A 20,365-nucleotide genomic window follows, 5' to 3' on the forward strand; every position below is an offset into this window, starting at 1 on the left:
ACTGGCCACCAGTGCAGTTCATGCAGTAAATGAGACACCGGTTTAAACTTGGGAAATCAAGACTTCATTATGCAAAAGAACTTTTATGACACCTACATCCTAATAATGTTTCAGTTACCGTCAGTACTCTTAAACCTCTTGGACAAGTGATTTCCGTAAACTCGGGAATCTAATGAGCAGCAGTGCCCAGGTTCTCTGAATCCTTGAAGTTTTCTTTCAATGTTGCAAACGTATGCGTACTCAAAAGGTAACCATGCTTATACAGTCTGTAATTAACCATAGGGATTCTACTCATTTTTCAAGTAGTTAGGATTGTATAGACATTTGCGACATTATTTTGTCCAAAATGGAACTCTACATTTGTATTCGATGCGACTTCTAACATCCAGTCACACCGTTGGAGACCGAGGTAGAACTACCCCATAGAGTGCTTAATCTCTTTCATAAAGTTTCATTAAATCATTTCTGTCCTCTGCAATATCAGCCAATATGTCCTATTGTTACTTCCTCTACAATTTGCCCTAGACCTATCTGTCCCTTGGTCGGTAGTACACTTCATCACTCTTGCAGGTCCCCAACTGTATAGGATTTTATATCACGTTTCCTTCCCATGATCATATGGAAACAAAGAGAGAAAACATGGAGGTAAAAGAACCCAAAAAAGTACGGTAAGGAGACGAGTCTTAAAGCAGTGGAAGAAAAGGGCATGAGGGGCAGGCTTGGCATTCAGTAACTTCTGTCCCCTAAAAAACCTTTTGGACTCTACTCTACTCTACTTCTTTCCTTATTTGTTGTTTTACACATGATAAAACACAGAAAATACATAATCACTGTGTTGCGCCTTTTGATGTAATATTTTTTGCATTTAATTGTCCAGTTACTAATCAATTTTAACTGTCCAAGGAACTCTTAACATACCTGAGAAAAATGTGTATATTGGCTAATATGAAAACGAGTATTGTTAGTTTGTCCTGTAGTTACACTCTGCAAAAATACTGAAATGCAATTATTTTTCTGTCTAGGTTTCACAAGCTGGTCTGGGGGAGCTATGGAATTGATTACCCAGATTTCTCTGGGGTTATTGTTGGTGGCTCGGATAATGGATTGATAACTTTGTACAGTGCATCCCAGATCCTCACCTCAGGGAAAGAACCAGTAATTGGACAGAGTGAAATGCATACTGGGCCAGTCCGAGCTCTTGACTTTAACCCTTTCCAGGTACATCTATTTTAAATATATGTTTTTTAAAGAATTGATAAAAAATCCTGGTTCCTTTTAGATAGTACATTATAGATATTCAACTCTTTAAACAGCAGAGGTGTAATTTGATGGTTACCTGTTCAAATCATAGCACACCTAATCAGTCTTTTGTCCATTCTATTGTGAATCAGGCTACATACATGCTATTATTATTATTATTTTCAGTATTTATTATTATCACCAATGATTTCTTTCTCCTCAAGTTTTGTCTTTATCCAGCCCCATAATTAGCGGGGTCAATCCACCCCTATTTACTATGCACATGCTATGTTTAGTGTTGTTTTAAGCTAAGGTCATGCTTGACACATTTCCAAAACATCAGTTGGCAGATAGCCGATAGTTCTCCCCCTTATTTGCCTATTGGCTTTACCAATGATTTTTTTTTCTGATGCTGTGCAGCACTGGCAAAAATCAAAAGGCTGTGTAGCATCATTCCCTGGGCTTGTGCATAAGTGTTAATCTCGTGTACCCGCATAAATCACCTAGGGAATGATAGGTGCACCTTTTATTAGTTCCCAATTTGCGATGACGGACACCTCTTGGAATGGTAAATAAATAAATTGTCACAGAAGTACTATTAACAGAGCGGAGTCGCCTACCAGCCAAATGGCGGCTGCCCGATGCTCCTGAAAAAAAAATAAGATAAAAAAAATGTGGATCACTGGGTGTTCAAGGAGAAATTGATGGGTGGGTGGAAGGAGTTGGTCCAAGGGAACAATGGGGCGTGAATGGGTGGTGAGGAAGCAAAGGAAGCTCTTGAGTCTGGGACCGGACATCCTTAAAAACACGCATTTCCAATGCAATATGCCTCACATTACTAAAAGTTTGAGCTATTGGAGTTGCAAATAATAATGCAACACCAATAGCTCAAACTTTCAGTAATGCAGGATCTATTGCATGGCAAATGCTTGTTTGTAAATAACTGCAGTGCACTGGATGGGGTTTTTTGGAAGGCGCACGCAGCTGAAAGCCCCTCCTAAGAGCAATTTGTTTTCTAATAATATGTAGCGGGTGTTCTAAGCCTCACCACGGGAGCAGGGGCGGCTCCTCCCAAACTCGAGTCACTGCCAACGGCCGCCCACTATTCCGGAGCCCCTTTGAACTCCCACCACCTGACCTCTGGCCCTCCCGGCCGCCACTGACGCTGTGCCACGCGCCAAGGGGGGCCCACGGGGCCTTTTTGACACCGGGACCACCGGACCCGATGGCCTCGGACCACCTCTGAACCAGAAGGCGCTCCCTGAGACGAGGAGGGACCGCCCCGGAGCCTGGGGAGACAGGAGTGGCCGGCTGCCATTGAACTTGCCCGTGGCCCAGCTGCGTCGGCCTGCTGTGCCCAGAGTACACGGCGGCCCGGTGGCCCACTTACCGGCACCTATGGGGAAGACAAAAGCCTCGCAGATGACGGCTGTCCCTGAAACGGCCGTCGAAAAGATGCCACACACAAGGACGTGGACGCAAGCCAATGCGTCGCAAACAGACCCTGCGCTTACGGCGAAACTGGACCAGGTGTTGGCGGCGATCGAAATGTCTCGCCTCTCCATGGAAGAAAGACTGGGCGCCCTGACGACGGACATTGGTCTGATCCGCGACGATCATCGTAAACTGGCGGACAGGGTGAGGGAAGGAGAACGAACTGTGACCGAGCTGCAACCCGTGGTGAAGATGCAGGAGGAAGACATGAGAGAGGTCCTACGCCGCGTGGAAGCCCTGGAAGAACGCACGGTGGACTTGGAAGGACGCTCGAGAAGATGTAATATCCGCGTTCTGGGCCTGCCGGAGGGGATTGAAAATTCGGATCCTCTGACCTATATGGAATCCTGGACTAGATCGTTCACCCCAGAGAGCGAGCGATCACCGTACTTCTCCATCGAAAGGGCCCACAGAGTCCCGGCCCGGGCGCCCAAACCCGGCCTCCCCCCACGACCCATGCTGGCTAAATTCTTGCACTTCCGTGACCGAGATGCGGTGCTCCGCGCGGCCCGGGCGGCTGGCCCCCTGCAGGTGGAGGATCAACATGTTATGGTGTTCCCAGACTACGCCCGGGAGGTCCAGCAGCGGCGTTCCACCTTCCTGGAAATCAAAAGGCGCCTTCGTGCCAACGATCTACAGTACTCCCTGCTGTTTCCAGCCCGCCTTAAAGTGCTGCACAACGGGAAAGCCCTTTTCTTCACCACGGCGGCGGAAGCACAAGATTGGACTGAATTCCACTGCCCACTGCTTCCTAAGCCCGGACCCCAGAAGACCCGCAACAACGACTCCAGGAGATCTAGACGACGGGGCGTGAGCCGCGCCCGATCCGGCCGCCCCAAAAGCCAGGGGTCTTCCCCCACGGGGTCACCCGACCTCACGCAAATCATGCAAGAACGACGGGACGCCCTACGAGCGGTGACCGAACTGCACATGTCACCCCCAGCTTCGGACCTGGAAGGTCGTCCACACCTGTTCACCCCAGAGAAAGACCGAGACAGCGATGGAACGATGTCAGGATTTGGCCCAATCTCTTCCCCCCTCCTGGCGGCACCTGCACTGGACGCTACCCTGGCCAGCCAACCTAACGCCTCGTCATAAACATTGAACTATTAATTACTGTATCCTTCCAATGGTTGCCCGCTACATTGCGCGACATCTAGGAGCCTAGATTGCTTCGCTTGACTACTGTATGCGCTGCCGAGCGATAGACTCTTCTCCTACAAGAGCCCGACCCGCGCACAGGCCCAGCAGCGACACATGCTGCCACCCCCGCATTTACCTGTTATATTTATCCCCTAGTGGGATACTAGTTTGGATATGCCACCTCCAGTGATATATCCTCAGTATTGGGACTGTTGCCCACCCAAGGTTCTATCTGTTGTTCTTCCCCTTAGTCCCTCCCCTACGATTGTGGAAGCTTGGCGCGCAGGAACACACATGACACAGACATGCTGGCGACTTTCGGGTATCCCAGGGGGACCCTCACCCTTCCCACGACACCCCAAGAATGGCAGCCCCACGCTCAGACGTTAACGTCCTCACATTGAACGTGCGGGGCCTACACACACCCAGCAAACGTTACTCTGTTTATGCCTACATTAGACGCATGTCAGCCAATATCGCACTACTACAAGAGACACATATAAACGCTACTGAACTCACTCGCCTACAGTCTAAATGGCGAGGGACTTTCTGTGCCACACAATATTCGGCGTTTGCACGCGGCGCGTTAATCTGGGTCAGGCCGGGCACTCCCTTCCGGGCGCTTCGACGGGTGGTGGACAAAGAGGGCAGATATGCGCTACTAGAGGGAATTCTGGACGGGCAGGGAATACTCCTTGGCAGCATTTATGCCCCTAACGTGGACCAGGATAAATTCTGGGACCATCTCACTGGCGTCTTGGCCCAATTCACCACGGTCCCATGGATACTAGGAGGCGACTTTAACTGCACGTTGGACCCCACCCTAGACCGCTCCCATCCCCCTCCCGCACATTCCCCGGCCCCCCGGCAGGCAGAACTCTTTAGGACATGGGTTACACACTGGGCGCTCACTGATGCATGGCGACATCTACACCCACTGGCTCGCATATACTCCTTCCACTCGATCCCACACAACCTCCGGGTCCGCCTAGACCGCTTCCTCTGTTCTACACCAATTCTCCCTAAGATCACGTCTACAGAATACCTGGGCCGGATCCTCTCGGATCATGACGCCCACATTATACGCCTAACCTGGCGCCCCCCCCACCCACCGGTCCCCACCTGGCGCCTCCCTAAGGATTGCCTGACCGACCCCGTCTTCAGAGACACACACAAAACCAGCATACAGGACTACTTCACACATAATGCAAACACGGCGTCGTCGGTACTAGTGGAATGGGACGCGTTTAAGGTGGTGGCCAGGGGAGACTGCATCAAACAGGTGGTAGGGGTGCGCCGCACCTTGGAGCGGACACTCCTAACCTCGGAGCAGGCTCTGGCCGCACTCACTAAGCGACCTGACGACTCGGAAGAACACGCTGTACTCACGGCCGAGGCTAAGACGGAATACCAGGCCGCCTGCGCTGACCTCCGGAAATATAATTTTAGGGCTTACGCCTCCAGAGTGCATAAGGACAGGGACAAAGCAGGGGCACTGCTAGCCTGGATGGCGAGACAGGACACCGAACTCAAACCCATCACGGATATTATCGACCCGGACGGTGTGCTGGTGCGCTCACAGGCCGAGATCCTTCTGGCGTTCCACCGTCATTATGCACAGGTGTACGAGGCCCCAACCCAGCCCTCCCTGTCCTCCGTAGACAATTTTCTGGACCCCCTGACTTTACCCACAATATCGGACGTCGACAAGCGCTCCCTCGACGCCAAGATTGTCCCGTCCGACATCACCCAGGCGATACGGGCCATGTCCCGCAATAAAGCGCCGGGGTTGGACGGCTTCCCACTAGAATACTACTCGTCCTTTTCCCCCTTGCTGGTCCCCCGCCTCTCACGGGTATTCGGGGCATCTCTTCATCTTGGTAGGCTACCCCAGTCAATGCGAGAATCCGTGATCGTCACCTTCCCCAAACCCCACAGAGATCCACTTCACATGGGGTCGTATCGCCCCATCACGCTCCTGTCGGCCGACTGTAAACTCCTGGGGAGAATCCTTGCGGATCGATACGCGCAGATCATTCGCCCCTTGGTCCACCCCGACCAATGCGGCTTTGTGCCGGGAAGGAACACCTCCCAGAATCTCCGCCGCGTCTTCCATGTTCAGGATCAGGTGCGTGACCGATTTCCTCGCGCCGCCTGTCTCATCATGGACCTGGAGAAGGCGTTCGACACCCTCACCTGGCCTTATCTCTTTTCGGTCCTACGCCGACTCAATATCGGCCCGACACTCATGGCGTACACGCGCCTCCTGTACACCGATCTCACCTCTCGGGTGCGTATCGGGAAACGCATATCACCGGCATTCGGAGTTTGGCGGGGCACAAGGCAGGGGTGCCCCCTGTCGCCTCTCTTATTCGCTTTGGCGGTCGAGCCGCTGGCGGTCCGGCTGCGCCTGGAGGGTGTGGAATGGGGTATTCCTCTCGCGGATGACACACATTGCGTGTCCATGTACGCGGATGATCTCCTCATATACGTCCGAGACATCGAAATGGACCTGGCCCCCATAGGGGCGGCGCTGGCGGACTTTGCAGATGCCTCGGGACTCCGAGTGAACTGGGACAAGTCCACAGTCTATCCTCTACACCCGAACCTACCCCCCCGAGAAGTCGAGCTCGGTCCGCACACGCTCTCGTGGTCCGCGGAGGCTCCCAGGTACCTCGGGGTCCGCTTGTACCACTCTCCAGCAGCCATGTTTGAGGGCAACCACCGCGTAGTACTTGCTAGTCTGCGCCCTACGGTCGCCTTCTGGAATAAACTCCCGCTGGCCCCGATAGGACGGATAGCCCTGGCTAAAATGGTGATGCTCCCCCGACTCCTTTACCATTTCACAAACTTGCCGGTTATACCACCCAGGTCCTTCTTCCGCGAGGTCGACTCCCTCCTAGGGACCCTTATCTGGGGCGAGGGTCGTCACAGGGTTGCCTTGAAAACCCTCCAACTTCCCACAACTCAGGGAGGGCTCGGAGCCCCATCCTTCGAGGCATACTTCCTCGCGGCACAGCTCCAATGGCTATCCTACTGGACGGCGGATCGCTACCCTCAGGAGACCGTCACCCCGACCGGCAGAATCGCAACCCCAGAACTCACTCGTCTTCTCCTCCCGGGCACCAAGCCACGGCGCACATACCCCCTTCAAGTGGCGATAGCGCGCCGGTGCATGATGCGGATCCACCGGTTGTCCCCCGGTAGACCTCCATACTCCCCGCTGCTACCACTGATAGGCAGCCCTAGGCAGGACTCCTACTTCACCGCTCCGCTGTTCGCTGAGTGGTCCCTCTGTGGCATCACGGATCTGGAATCGCTCTTCGAGGAAGGCCAGCTAAAATCGCTTGACCGCCTGATCGCTGAATACGGACTCTCCCCAGGCCAATTCCTCAGATATAGACAGCTACTCGACGGATACCGGCCCCACTTTAATCTCTGCACTGGCGAGCCAGACACGCATCCAGTAATACATACAATCCTACATATGGGGGTGGGACGCCATTTAATCACCTGGTTATATAAATCCATCCGGGAACTCTCGCACGCTCCTCTTACGACCCTGCGGGCTACTTGGGAGGAGGACATAGGCCGCGCACTGCACGACTCTGAATGGACTAAAGCACTTGAAGCCCCAAAACGCGTCTCTAGAAACGCCCGCTTCAAGAACATCCAATACTATATCCTACACAGGGCATACCTCACCCCAGCGCGATTGCAGAAGTTCTATCCCTCCACACCATTTCTCTGCCCCAGATGTTGCTCCCCTGCGGCAGATTTCCGACACATGTTCTGGAGTTGCCCCGACCTTCACCCCTTTTGGCGGGCGGTGCACGACACTTTGACGGGATTAACGGGCCTCACTACCCTAGCCACCTGGGAGTCCAGCGCACTAGGCATCTTCCATGGTCCTAAGCGAGACCCGGTACACAGGCGCTTCGTGTCCCTAGCACTCCTGTTGGCCAACCGATGTATAACCATGCGCTGGCGTTCCCCGGAGGGTCCCTCTGTGGCGGCATGGAAGGGCGCGGTTGGTAAATGGGCGGCGGCGGAGGAAGATGCCCTTAGAGAGGAAGAAGCCAGGGGTGCGCGTAAAATTCCCATATCCATGGAATGGGCCATGCTCCTCCACAGCTTCCGGCAGTCCACACATGTAGAAGAACCACCTACTCCTCCCCCCCCTCCCACCCCTGAGAACCAGTAGCCTCTACATGGTGTCTACCCTCCTGGGACCGTCCCCTGGTACCTCCTACTTCTTGATCAAACTCTCATATTACATGTCACCCACCTCGGTGCCCGCATACACGTGGGGTGTTCACCCCCCGGCCCCACTCCTCCCCCCCCCCCCCTCCCCCCCCTCGGAGCGTAGACTGACTGGCCCCGTGAAAATCCCCCCCTCCCCGACGCCCGTCGCCAGCATCCTCCTACTTGGACCCTGCCAGCGCCCACATGCTTCTCTCCCACAGTTTTGTTCCCCTTGTTCTTAGGTGCCTCCACTGTATGAACAGTACAGACCTCGATCCTACGCTTTCGAGGCGGGATCCTACATACCTGCAGTTACCCACTGCCCCATTAGGAGTGCAGACTCGCTGCTTCCCGACCTGCGAACATATATGTACGATTTACACTGATTATCCTTGGAAATTGTAATTTTGCACCAGTTGTATAAAAACAAGAAAACGTTGCGCGCTTGGCTGTTCGTGGCTGAATGTTGAGGCCACGTCAGTAGATCATTTACACTGTACTTGTATACTTTAATGCAACAATAAAACAAATGTCAACAAAAAAAAAAAAAAAAATGTAGCGGGTGTTCTAAACCCTGTGATTTCACTTCCTTTTCTTGGCTGTTTGTCTTCAGTTATCTTACAAGCTTGGAACAGAAAACACTTTATCTGGTCGTAGGATTTAGGCAGAAAAGCATTGTACCGTAATATTCCTGGGAGAGCATTCCAACAAGTGAAATTAAAGCAGTGTTGTGAGGATGCAGTACCACAGGCTGTCACTAGGTGTCCCCTGGGCCCTCTTTTGCCCATATATAGGACTGCACCATGCAACATGGCTAGGGAAACAATATGAGACAATGGTGAGAGCTGCCGACTGGGGAGCTGGGGGTTCGAGTTCAAGTCTGGTGTTGGGCTGATGGCTTAATTTCCCCTGAGCAACGAATGTAAAAATAACAAAATGGTGCGATCACTGGGCATAAGAGGAAGGAGTGGATACATTATTATTACCCGCCCTTGGCCTGGTGGGCTGGTAATTAGGGAAGTTCAAGATATGCAGTGCCTTGGATGGGGGTTATTGGAAGGTGCACCCAGCTGAAAGCCCCTCTGGAGAGAAAAGTGTACTCTAATGATATGTAGCCCGTGGTCGGAGTGCTATTTATTTGAAAAGTTTTATAAAGCGCGAACTTGACCCTTATGGGTATCAGAGCACTTTACAAAGTGGCGGAAGCAAGAGTAAAACAACACAGTGGAACAAATGAGGTAGTTAAATAACCACAAGGGCAAACAAAGGGGTGAACAATCAAGGGCAAGGGGAGTCAGCCAGTCCAGAGGGACCTGTACAGTTTCAGAAGGTCAATAGAACAAGATAACAAGTGAAAAGAAAGCATATTATAATTCGAACAAGCAGTGTAAAAGAGTGTCAAACCCGGAGAAAGAGGAGGCTTGAGAAGGTAATAGGATTAATGCTGTTGATGTTCACTCAAGATTAGCCATTTGACATGTTTCTTGAAAGATGCAGTGGATGGGTTGGATCTGATCCCGGGAGGAAGAGCATTCCATATTATTGGAGCAAGACCAGAGAAAGCATGATTGTTAGTTCTTTTCTTTTTGAATCTGGGAGGTTTCAAAAGTAGGGTGGCCGAGCTTCTCAAGTTCCGACTCGAGCCAGATAATTCGAGCTTTTTTGCAAGGTAAGCTGAGGTGTTGTAATGAATAGCTTTATGTGTCAGGCAAGCTACCTTGAAACATATCCTAGCTTAGATAGACGGCCAATTTAGTTGAATTAGGTCTGGCGTGATGTGTTCATGCTTTCTGGAGCCTGTGATGAGCCTGGCGGATGAGTTTAGCTATGATTTAGATTCCTTTTCTCGGCCGTTTGTCTTCAGCTCTGCTTTTCTTGGGTGACTTCTTTTGTATAGCTCCTTACAGTGCGTTATGAAGGTATTGTATTAGCTGAAGCAAGCCTCTAGCTGTCACACTTAATGTAATCTGAATAATAATAGCATAGTGTTTTATGTACAGTTTGCCCCTTTTTTTTAATCTTCTCAGTTCTGTAAAGGTTTAGCCTATTATCCATATCTGCTTATTTTATAAATTGCTTTTTCGGTTAGAGTGTTTATTTTGTTTTTGTAATGCACTCGGACACCAAGCGGCTGCAGAGTACTGATGAAGAGCTCAAAATCTAGATCTTACATACCTGGGAACAGAAAACCCTTTATCAGGTTGTAGGATTTAGGTAGAAAAACATTGTTCCGTAATATTCCTGGGAGAGTATTCAACAAGCATTTACAATGCAATGGTCTCGGCAATATTATAGGTAGAGCTATTAGAATTGCTCATTATTTTTTTATCTTTTTTGTATCCCTAAATAAATGGCATTGTCATTTGTATTGGCATTAGCTTTGTTTTTTGCATATGTGATACCTATTGCATTAGCAGAGAGAGAGTGAGGTAGTGAGATAGAGAGAGCGAGTGAGGTATTGAAATAGAGAGAGAGTGAGGTAGTGAGAGAGAGTGAGGTAGTGAGATAGAGAGTGAGGTAGTAAAGAGTGAGGTAGTGAGGGAGAGGGATGTTGTGAGGTAGTGAGATATAAGCATAGAGTGATGTTGTGATGTAGTGAGATAGAGAAAGAGGCACTGAAAGAGAGAGTGAAAGTGAGTTAGTGAGATAGATAGAGTGAGGTAGTGAGATAGAGAGTGATTGAGGTAGTGAGTTAGAGAAAGAGAGTGAAGTTGTGAGGTTGTGAGCTAGAGAGTGAGGTAGTGAGAGAGTGAGGTAGTGATGTTTTGAGAGAGAGAAGTTGTGAGGTAGTGAGATAGAATGGAGTAGTGAGGTAGAGAGTTATGTAGTGAGAGATAGGTAGATAGAGAGTGAGGTAGTGAGAGACAGAGAAAGTGAGGTTGTGAAAGAGTGAGGTAGAGGGATGTTCTGAGGTAGTGAGATAGAAACAGTGAGTGAGTTTGTGAGGTAGTGAGATAGAGAGAGTGTGAGGTAGTGAAAGAGAGTGAAAGTGACTTAGTGAGATAGAAATAGAGAGAGTGAGGTAGTGAGAGTGAGGTAGATAGAGTGAGACAGAGAGAGTGAGGTAGTGAAAGAGTGAGTTAGTGATGGAGAGTGATTTTTGGTGGTAGTGAGATAGAAACAATGAGTGATGTTGTGACGTAGTGAGATAGAGAAGGATTGAGGTAGTTTAAGAGAGAGTGAAAGTGACTTAGTGAGATAGAAAGAGAGAGTGAGTTAGTGAGATACAGAGTGACGTAGTGAGTTGGAGAGAGAGAGTGAACTTGTGAGCTAGTGAGATAGAGAGTGAGTCAGCGAGAGAGTGTTGTAGTTATTTTTTGAGTGAGTGACTTGTGTTATAGTTAGGTAGTGAGAGTGATATCGAAATAGAGTGATGTTATGGAGAGAGTTAGTGAGAGAGAGAGTGAGATAGTGTTATAGATTTAACTTGAGTAGTGATGTAGTTATTTTTGTTTTGTGGGAGAGTGAAGTAGATATAGAGTGAGGTAGTGAGAGATAGAGAGAGTGAGGTAGTGAAAGAATGAGGTAGTGAGGGTGAGAGTTGTTGTGCTGTATTGAGATAGAAACAGAGCGATGTTGTGAAGTAGTGAGCTAGAGTGAGGTAGTGTATGAGAGAGTAAAAGTGAGTTAGTGTATTTGAGAGAGAGAGTGTGGTAGTGAGATAGAGAGAGTGAACTTGTGGGGTAGTGACAGAGTGATGTAGTGAACGTTAGAGAGAGTGTGTCGTGATATAGTGAGAGAGAGATAGTGAGATAGAAATAGAGTGAGGTAGTATATAGAGAGAGTGGGAGGTAGTGAGAGAGAGAGTGAAGCAGGGAGTTAGAGAGAGAGAGTGAAGTTGTGAGGTAGTGAGAGAGTGTTGTGAATTTTTGAGAGAGTGTGTTGTGATATAGTGAGGCAGTGAGAATGAGATAGTGAGATAGTTATAGATAGAGTTAGGTAGTGATGTAGAGAGAGTGAGGTAGTGAGATAGAGAGAGTTAAGTTTTGAAGTAGTGTGTTAGAGAGATAGTTCCTGTGGTAGTGATATTGTGATGCTGTGAGAAAGAGAGAGTTGAGTAGTGAGGTAGAGATTGAGGTAGAGAGTGAATGAGAAATAGTGTAGTAGTGTGAGAGATAGTGAGGTAGTGATAGAGAGAGTGAGTTAGTGAGAGAGAGTTTGAAGGGACGGTATAGTGGAGCTGAGGAGAGAGTAAAGGGATGGTGCAGTGAGAGGCTGAGGAGAGTGCATCAGTGAAGGGACGGTACCATAAGAGGCTGAGGAGAAAGTGCAGCAGTGAGTGATGGTGCAGTGGAGGAGTGAGGGCTGCAGCCTGGATGGGGGGCGGGGCTGAGCAGAGAGTGCAGCAATGAAGGGACGATGCAATGGGGGGCTGAGCAGAGAGTGCGTCAGTGAATGGATGGTGCAGGGAGAGGCTGAGGAGAGTGCAGCAGTGAAGGGACGATGCAATGGGTGGCTGAGCAGAGAGTGCATCAGTGAAGGGATGTTGCAAGGAGAGGCTGAGGAGAGTGCAGCAGTGAAGGGACAGTGCAGGGAGAGGCTGAGCAGAGAGTGCAGCAGTGAAGGGACGATGCAGGGAGAAGCTGAGGAGAGTGCAGCAGTAAAAGGACGGTTCAGTGGGGGCTGAGCAGAGAGTGCAGCAGTGAAAGGACGGTGCAGTGGGATGCTGAGCATAGAGTGCAGCAGTGAAGGGACGGTGCAGTGGGACTGAGGAGAGAGTGTAGCAGTGAAGGGATAATGCAGTGAGAGGCTGAGGAGAGTGCAGCAGTGAAGGGACGGGGCAGTGGGGAGGGGGAGTGAGTGCAGCAGTGAAGTGACGGTGCAGTGAGAGGCTGAGGAGAGTGCAGCAGTGAAGGGACGGTGCAAGGAGAGGCTAAGGAGAGAGTGCAGCAATAAAGGGACGGTGCAGGGAGAGGCTGAGGAGTGCGTGCATCAGTGAAGGGCCGGTGCAGGGAGAGGCTGAGGAGAGAGTGCATCAGTAAAGGGATGGTGCAGGGAGAGGCTGAGGAGAGAGTGCAGCAGTGAAGGGATGGTGCAGTGAGAGACTGATGAGAGTGCACCAGTGAAGGGACGGTGCAGGGAGAGGCTGAAGAGAGTGCAGCAGTGAAGGGACGATGCAATGGGAGGCTGAACAGAGAGTGCATCAGTGAATGGATGGTGTAGGGAGAGGCTGAGCAGAGAGTGCAGCAGTGAAGGGACGGTGCAGGGAGGGGCTGTGGAGAGAGTGCATCAGTGAAGGGATGATGCAGTGAGAGACTGAAAAAGAGTGCAGCAGTGAAGGGATGGTGCAGTGAGAGGCTGAGGAGAGTGCAGCAGTGAAGGGACAGTACCGTGAGAGGCTGAGGGAGAGTGCAGCAGTGAGTGATGGTGCAGTGGAGGAGTGAGGGCTGCAGCCTGGATGGGGGTTGAGCAGAGAGTGAAGCGATGGCGCAGGGAGAGGCTGATGAGAGAGTGCTGCAGTGAAGCGATGGTGCAGTGAGAGGCTGAGGAAAGTGCAGCAGTGAAGGGACGATGCAATGGGTGGCTGAGCAGAGAGTGCATCAGTGAAGGGATGTTGCAAGGAGAGGCTGAGGAGAGTGCAGCAGTGAAGGGACAGTGCAGGGAGAGGCTGAGGAGAGAGTGCATCAGTGAAGGGACAGTGCAGGGAGAGGCTGAGCAGAGAGTGCAGCAGTGAAGGGACGATGCAGGGAGAAGCTGAGGAGAGTGCAGCAGTAAAAGGACGGTTCAGTGGGGGCTGAGCAGAGAGTGCAGCAGTGAAAGGACGGTGCAGTGGGATTCTGAGCATAGAGTGCAGCAGTGAAGGGACGGTGCAGTGGGACTGAGGAGAGAGTGTAGCAGTGAAGGGATAATGCAGTGAGAGGCTGAGGAGAGTGCAGCAGTGAAGGGACGGGGCAGTGGGGAGGAGGAGTGAGTGCAGCAGTGAAGTGACGGTGCAGTGAGAGGCTGAGGAGAGTGCAGCAGTGAAGGGACAGTGCAAGGAGAGGCTAAGGAGAGAGTGCAGCAATAAAGGGACGGTGCAGGGAGAGGCTGAGGAGAGCGTGCATCAGTGAAGGGCCGGTGCAGGGAGAGGCTGAGGAGAGAGTGCATCAGTAAAGGGATGGTGCAGGGAGAGGCTGAGGAGAGAGTGCAGCAGTGAAGGGATGGTGCAGTGAGAGACTGATGAGAGTGCACCAGTGAAGGGACGGTGCAGGGAGAGGCTGAAGAGAGTGCAGCAGTGAAGGGACGATGCAATGGGAGGCTGAACAGAGTGCATCAGTGAATGGATGGTGTAGGGAGAGGCTGAGCAGAGTGCAGCAGTGAAGGGACGGTGCAGGGAGGGGCTGTGGAGAGTGCATCAGTGAAGGGATGGTGCAGTGAGAGACTGAAAAAGAGTGCAGCAGTGAAGGGATGGTGCAGTGAGAGGCTGAGGAGAGTGCAGCAGTGCAGGGACAGTACCGTGAGAGGCGGAGGGAGAGTGCAGCAGTGAGTGATGGTGCAGTGGAGGAGTGAGGGCTGCAGCCTGGATGGGGGTTGAGCAGAGAGTGAAGCGATGGCGCAGGGAGAGGCTGATGAGAGAGTGCTGCAGTGAAGCGATGGTGCAGTGAGAGGCTGAGGAAAGTGCAGCAGTGAAGGGACGATGCAATGGGGGGCTGAACAGAGAGTGCATCAGTGAAGGGACGGTGCAGGGAGAGGCTGAGGAGAGTGCAGCAGTGAAGGGACGGTGCAGGGAGAGCCTGAGGAGAGAGTGCATCAGTGAAGGGACGGTGCAGGGAGAGCCTGAGGAGAGAGTGCAGCAGTGAAGGGATGATGCAATGGGGAGCTGAGCAGAGTTTTGCAGAAGGGTGAAATCCGCAAAGATGGCCAGCTTTTTTTTTTCTTTGGGCGCCCTGACCTATTTTTTATCCCAATCCAACCCTGCTCATTAGGATGTAGAGCTGAGCATACCAGAGAGATCAGGTGCAGTCCCTGCAGAACATCTGTGCCTGCAGCCCAATAAAGTGCAGCCACACACCTTTCTTCAAAGAAGCAACCAGTGCCTCTGCGTTCATGGCTCGTGGAAGTTATTGTACATTCAGATTAAAGTCAATTGTGAGGTTAGACTGCAGCTTCCTGGCAGAAAACTGCAAACTGCTTTGCCAACACAACGTCCAAAAGAGGGCGAGCTGCGAGGCACCGGCTGAAAATTTTACCAAACAGATGTTACCTTGAAATTCTTCTGTAGGACCAATCATAGGCAGAACTGCGTACGGTTTGTTGCCTCAAGACTGTTCAGGTAACTATATTCCCACCTTAATTGATAGAGTTGCCTGTGTGCGCGCTTTCACCTCATTCTTATTAAGGCATTGGGGACAGTTGCACTGTGGCGTTTTTTCTGTTAATGCCACAGACGCTCCTCTCTCCTCCCGTGGTCTGCTGCTGTTCCAGTGGTAGCTTGTCAGTTATCCCCGTGTGCTATCGACTGTATGAGAAAAACAGAAAATATTGAGAAACAGAAGGATAAAAAGTAGCCCTCGGTAATGAAGCGCCCGTTTTCTTTCGCAGCGCGCTGTGGAGCCTGGTGGGGTCTGAGCGGCCCTCGGCAAAGGTTTTCATTTTTGGTTCCAATTATTGCATCTTTCCCGCGCTTTGTCCCTCGGATGCTCCCGGCGCTTGGATCAGTATGCGCAGCCTATTCTCTGAGGTATGATTTGTTGAGTGGCACGTGGCTGTGGGCTAGAGCACCCCACGCGGTACCCGAGAGGAGTATCTAACCTAGCAAAAGGGCAGGGATGGCGTGGTAAACCACTACCCAGCAGCAACAGCAGCTCCCAGATGCGCTGCCATGAATCGCCTAGAAACATGTCAGACGCTGCGTGCTTGCTGTTTTACACAGAGGGCACCGCCGCAGTCCAATAGTATTGATTGTCTTCACTGTGTGGAGAAAGAAACTGTCAGCCCTAGCAGGCTGACCGTGGCACCGCTCAGAAAACTATTCCCCGCCCTGCCTACTCGACGGAACCCCCACATGAGTAAAGGCAAGCACATGCCAGTGTCCTCTGCACACGAACAGCATGAAACTGGAGCCTCGCAGTCAACCCCTGCCCCCTGCGCCGCAGGAGGTTCTGGCAAGCAGTTGTGAACTGCATTCCACGTGACAAGAAACTTCGCTTTGCACATTAAATAAATGCCCCGACTTGAGATGCCAAGACCTCTGTAAGAGGAAGAGAGGGGATGTGCTCGTCGTTCATCTCTAATAGGTCTGGCTCTTCGTTATGCACTGTGGTTTCCACATTTAATAAACACGCAGACCACAATATATTGCTGAAAGTAGAAAGACTGAACTGTCCTGGGCTCCCCTTGTCAGCTCTGTATGTGTCTGTCCTAGTGGAATCCTCCACTCGCCCGAAGCTGAACGGGGGTGTACAATGCCACCCCCAGGAGCCCTCAGTCAAAGTCAACAATTTTGATAGCATCCTGCGTAATACGCTACCCATCTGCAAACCGCTTCAACGTATGGTCGGACCCCTTTGTATCACTGAAAGAAAATTGACAGGTGTGCAAAGTGGAGGTAAAAGAATAGAAGTTTAGACACTAGTGCCTCACAGACTGAGACAGCGCTAAAAACAATTTCGAAAGTTTTTTAATGGACTTTTTTGGAACTGCGCAGACTTTGCGCCGTGAGTTAACCCTGGTGTGGACGCAGGTAGTAAAAGCACGGCAGTATGCGCAACACGGCATTAATGCTATCCTGGGGGACTCGCGCCGCTACCACTCACACTGCAGGGCTCCCGTGACCTCAGTCTGATGGGTGACAAGGGCAGCCTGAGGGTCCCCCACCCCCTGAGTCTAAGCAGGCTCGCCCCACCTCACTCGCAGCGAGAAGGCAGCGGACTTGAGGCACTCACCACGACGTGCGCCCCTGCCAGCTTCAGCGGCTTGGGGCTGATGAGCGGGGACACCCTGTAGAGCAGCAGCACGAAGGCCACGGTGAAGGCAGCGACCAACAGCAGCATGGTGCCAGCGGGCACCGGTGGGCAGACCACGCGCTCAGTTGTTTATCTCCACCCCCTCTGCATGCAGGGATGTGGGCGTGTGCCCGAGCTGCAGCCAAGGAGAGCTAGGGTGAGTTCCCCCGTCTCTCGGGAAGAGCGTGCAGAGGCTGCCGGTTTCAAGCCCCTTAACTAAACAAGACAGGGTAGAAACAAAAAAATTTGGATTACCTAAGGAGAGCTGGGGGGGGGGGGGGGGGGAGCGGGACTAAGGAGAGCTGCGGAGGGAGGGGGGGGACGAGCAGAGCACACAACGCCTGTTTGTGTACCTTTGCTCTTGACATATCTGTGTGCACACTTAGCTAATATTTTGTTAATAGTGTTCAACGAACACGTGGTGAAGTTTTCAACGGATATGTAGAAAGCATATCGCAAAGTGCTGTTTCTGACGTACGTTACAGCATCAATGTCTTTTTTCCGTTAATTATTCTCCAATCTGGGTTAATATTGTGCATTGTTCTTCGGTGCGATTACCTAAGGAGAGCTGCGGGGGGGGGGGGGGGGGGGGGGAGCGGGACTAAGGAGAGCTGCGGAGGGAGGGGGGGGACGAGCAGAGCAGCTGTGGAAATCACCACCGTCTTTCTCCGAGGCAAAGCAGAAATGCCTCGGAGAAAGCCTGGTGATTTTTCGCATTTGGGGGTGTGTTTTTTGCGCCCTGAGTGACAGACGACGTCACAGGGCTAAAGAATGCAAAAAATCACGCCCCCAAATCCGAAAAAGACGGGGCTTGTTTTGAGTGACTCCCTTCTCTTCCAATGGCTGGCCTCTGTTTAGGAAGCCAGCCAATGGAAGCGAATGGAGCTGAGAGGCGGGTCTAAAGTGCCCTACTATACAACATAAGATCTCTTTACATCCGGTTTTGCCTTCCGGATATACCTCGACCTAAAAAGGGAAAGAATAAAGGCAGTGTTGTGAGGGTGCAGTACCACAAGCTGGCACTAGGTGTCTCCAGGAACTTCTTTTGGCCACGTACTGCACATGCAACAAGGCTAGGGAAATGTGATGCAGCGGTGAGAGCTGCTGACTGAGGAGCTGGGGATCAGAGTTCGAGTCTGGTGATGGGCTGATGGTTTAATTTCCCCAAAGCAACTAATGTAAAATAACGTAAGAATTAAATGCAGTGATCTCGGGGGAGAGGGGGGCAGAGACGGCAAAGGGAGATTAGGCAAAGTGAGATGAAGCACAGCAAATTATGTGCAGATCAAAAAACATTGCAAAACAACAGTGGCCTTGGAGGGGTGGTAGGGATTCCAAGCAGTGTTGTGTGAGGCGGAGCCACTGGGAGATTAAAGAGATGGCAAACAAATGAAGCAACAGAAGTTCAATTGCACTAGCAAAGAAGCAGGCCAATAAAAAAAAAATAGTTTGCTCTAAGTATAAATAACCTAAAATTTAGGAACACATGTAAGAGGGGCAGCCCTCTTGGGAGGCTACACAATTCCAAATGGAAGGACAACAAAGGGTATTCATCAATGAAAAGGGACAGCAAGAAGACCAAATGAAAAACATGAGCGTTTTTTCAATCCCATATCACAAACAATTGTCTTTAATAGGCGACACCTAAAAATTAAACATGGGACCAGACAGCCTTTAAAAAAATAAACGCTGGTGGCGGGGGTAAGGAAGTGGAATGTTTTGTGTAAGTTTGTAGAGAGGGATAAGGGAGCAACACAGACTTGGTGTCGGAGGGGCAGTATTTGTGGGGGACACAACACACGAGGGAAAGAGATGGAAAACACTTACTTTCACAGAGTGTTAAAAAATAAAGAAGTTCGGTGAATTGGAGCAATGGGAAAATACAAGCCAACCAGTCAAAAGAATGGTAAATAGGCTGAGGAAAGATAATAACACAAGAAGAGGAACAAAAGCCATTGAGTAAGAAGCAAGCAGATGATTGCGACAAGAACGCCAACCAATTTTAAACGTTGGGCGGGCTCTAAACCCAATGACCGGTTACGGTATGGTAAACAAGTATTGTATATATTTGTGATTACTTGTCAATGTTGAACAGTCATTGGATGTTTTTTTCTGTGTTATGTTGATTTTTGTCTAAATTCATTTGTCTAATTGTAGATGAAATATAATATGTGTTTTGTATATGTTTTGGAAATAATGAGACGTGTGCATTGTTGTTCCTTATCCAACACCCAAATTTTTTTTCGTGGACATAACAAAAATATTTAAATATTGATATGATTAAATCGTTGGATCATTATATTTAATATTTGGTCTTGCAGTGGTTGCTAGACAAAGGCAGGCTATGGTGCCACTAAATTATAAAGGATGGTGCATGGAGGAAGTATGCTCATCCTACAGAGTAACCACTTAGATCACCTGCACTTGAAGGTATACTGCTTTTGGGAGGCCCTGGTCTGGTCTATTGTGAGCAGTACATTCACAACAAACAGTGGGAGTAGGGTCGAAGGGCGAATTTACCGACCAACCAGGTGTATGCCCCAAAAAAATACAATATTATCACAACAGAGAACACCTGGGGGTCAAACATAAGGGGTGGATCATAAAGCCAAATGCAACACAAAAGACACCAGTGAGTGAGCTTCGATAGTGAAATGCAGGCCAGGTTAAGGCTCAAGAGCAAATGGAGAAATAGTTCCCATCAGAAGCCACTCTGTACCGCCCTTATTCTCATCATCTGGGTTCTCCTTGCCCAGGAGACTGAACGGCCGGTCAGATGTTACCGTGGCCGATATGTGCGAGATAAGGGAAGTGAATGAAGTACAAAAAGTTAAGGTGGCTACTGTAGAGGCAGTGTTGTGGTAAGAAAGGTGTTAAGTGAAGGGAGAGAAACTAAAATTAGGTGATCGGGTGGACAAACCACATTTATTAGTGTCTCCCAATCCCTAAAGTTTAAAAAGCAAGTGTAAGTGCGGGTTCCAAATAATCACCGTACTATATGATGGTCAACATGTTTCTGCATTATTATGAACAAAGTTTCAAATGCATTCGTCAGGACCGAAACTATAAAACACTGCTACTGCTTGGAGGCCCCCCCAAGCAGTACAGCTGACTGCCTGGAGACATCGACGGATTAGAGCGGTGCTCCTCATACCTGCGCTGTGGCCAGGTGGGGTGAAGCCTCTCAACCACAAGATTTGTTATTCGGTTGAGTTTGTACCTGAAGATCAGGTGATATTGGTTTTAATTTCACTAAATCTAAGTAGCAGTGTTTTATAGTTTCGGTCCTGACGAATGCATTTGAAACTTTGTTCATAATA

The 20,365-nt window shown here is 50.4% G+C and overlaps 1 long non-coding RNA gene across 1 annotated transcript in view; it reads left to right on the top strand.

Annotated features, from left to right (window-relative positions):
• Positions 1–1,213, top strand: part of LOC147672089 (uncharacterized) — a 97,473-nt gene extending 96,260 nt beyond the window's left edge. The window contains exon 3 of the long non-coding RNA XR_015303570.1: positions 1,023–1,213. This is a non-coding gene — a long non-coding RNA (uncharacterized LOC147672089). The remainder of the gene's footprint in view (positions 1–1,022) is intronic.
• Positions 1,214–20,365: the final 19,152 nt, after the last annotated feature.

This window comes from Lissotriton vulgaris, unplaced genomic scaffold, assembly GCF_964263255.1.
Source record: "Lissotriton vulgaris unplaced genomic scaffold, aLisVul1.2 SCAFFOLD_5290, whole genome shotgun sequence".
Taxonomy (NCBI): domain Eukaryota; kingdom Metazoa; phylum Chordata; class Amphibia; order Caudata; family Salamandridae; genus Lissotriton; species Lissotriton vulgaris.